The following is a 2,055-nucleotide window of genomic DNA, read 5'->3' as shown; positions in this document are numbered from 1 at the left end:
GAGTGGCATGAGGTTTATTCCTAACCCAAGGTCACACAGAGCCTTTTCAAAGGTCATGGTGCCTATGGTACAAGGTATTAAGAACTTTCCAGGATCCTGTTTCTTCTGAGGCAATGTCAGTTGATCCAGATCACTCAGTTCATTGATAAGCAAGGGAGGTTCATCTCCCCAAGTCTCTTTACCAAATAAATTGGCATTCAGCTTCATGATTGCACCAAGGAACTTGGCAACTTGCTCTTCAGTAACATCTTCATTCTCTTCAGAAGAAGAATACTCTTCAGAGCTCATGAATGGCATAAGGAGGTTCAATGGAATCTCTATGGTCTCTAGATGAGTCTCAGATTCCTTTGGTTCCTCAGAGGGAAACTCCTTATTGATCACTGGACGACCCAGGAGGTCTTTCTCACTGGGATTCACGTCCTCAACCTCCTTTGCAGGTTCGGCCATGGTAATTAATTCAATGGCCTTGCACTCTCCTTTTGGATTCTCTTCTGTATTGCTTGGGAGAGCACTAGGAGGGGTTTCAGTGATTCTTTTACTCAGCTGGCCCACTTGGGCTTCCAAATTTCTAATTGAGGACCTTGTTTCATTCATGAAACTTACAGTGGCCTTGGATAGATCAGAGACTAAGTTTGCTAAATTAGAGGTATTTTGTTCAGAGTTCTCTGTCTGTTGCTGAGTGGATGATGGAAAAGGCTTGCTATTGCTAAACCTGTTTCTTCCACCATTATGAAAGCCTTGTTGAGGCTTTTGTTGATCCTTCCATGAGAAATTTGGGTAATTTCTCCATGAGGGGTTATAGGTGTTCCCATAAGGTTCACCCATATAATTTACCTCTTCTATTGCAGGGTTCTCAGGATCATAAGCTTCTTCTTCAGAAGATGCCTCTTGAGTACTGTTGGATGCAGCTTGCATTCCATTTAGACTCTGAGAAATCATATTGACTTGCTGAGTCAATATTTTATTCTGAGCCAATATGGCATTCAGAGTATCAATTTCAAGAACTCCCTTCTTCTGAGGCGTCCCAATACTCACAGGATTCCTCTCAGAAGTGTACATGAACTGGTTATTAGCAACCATGTCAATGAGTTCTTGAGCTTCTGCAGGCGTTTTCTTTAGGTGAATGGATCCACCTGCAAAAGTATCCAATGACATCTTAGCTAATTCAGACAAACCATCATAGAATATATCCAGAATGGTCCATTCTGAAAGCATGTCAGAAGGACACTTTTTGGTCAGTTTCTTGTATCTCTCCCAAGCTTCATAGAGGGATTCACCTTCTTTCTGTCTGAAGGTTTGAACATCCACTCTAAGCTTACTCAGCTTTTGAGGAGGAAAGAACTTGGCTAAGAAAGCCTTGACCAGCTTATCCCAAGAGTTCAGGCTATCCTTAGGTTGAGAGTCCAACCATATTCTAGCTCTGTCTCTCACAGCAAAAGGGAAAAGCATGAGCCTGTAGACTTCAGGATCTACTCCATTAGTCTAAACAGTATCACAGATCTGCAAGAATTCAGTTAAGAACTGAAAAGGATCTTCAGATGGAAGTCCATGGAACTTGCAGTTCTGCTGCATCAGAGAAACTAATTGAGGTTTCAACTCAAAATTGTTTGCTCCAATGGTAGGGATGGAGATGCTTCTTCCATGTAAATTGGAATTAGGTGCAGTAAAGTCACCAAGCATCCTCCTTGCATTATTATTATTTTCGGCTGCCATCTCCTCTTCCTGTTCGAAAATTTCTGTAAAGTTATCTCTGGATTATTGTATTTTAGCTTCTCTTAGTTTCCTCTTAGGAGTCCTCTCAGGTTTAGGGTCTGCTTCAACAAGAATGTTCTTATCCTTGCTCCTGCTCATATGAAAAAGAGGGAACAGAAAAAAAAAATAATAATAATAGGGATTCTTTTTACCCAGGTATAGAGGTTTTCCTATGTGAGTAGAAGAAGAAAAGAATGTAATGTAAAGAAGAGAAGAGGAAAAACTCGAACACAGAGAGGGAGGTAGTGTTCGAATTTTTGGATGGGAGAGAAGTGTTAGTAGATGAATAAATAAATAGAAGAA

General features: G+C 40.8%; 1 non-coding gene across 1 annotated transcript; it reads left to right on the top strand.

Moving 5' to 3' along the window:
• Positions 1-1,209: 1,209 nt before the first annotated feature.
• On the top strand, positions 1,210-1,317 carry LOC148567359 (small nucleolar RNA R71). Its single transcript, XR_015881453.1, has one exon. It is a non-coding gene; the product is annotated as a small nucleolar RNA R71 (small nucleolar RNA).
• The last annotated feature ends 738 nt before the right edge of the window (positions 1,318-2,055 follow it).

The sequence above is a fragment of the Arachis ipaensis genome, chromosome B4 (genome assembly GCF_059453495.1).
Source record: "Arachis ipaensis isolate K30076 ecotype BB chromosome B4, ASM5945349v1, whole genome shotgun sequence".
NCBI classification, from domain to species: domain Eukaryota; kingdom Viridiplantae; phylum Streptophyta; class Magnoliopsida; order Fabales; family Fabaceae; genus Arachis; species Arachis ipaensis.
Note: the sequence above shows the minus strand (reverse complement) of the source record. Positions and strands in the feature narration are given on the sequence as shown.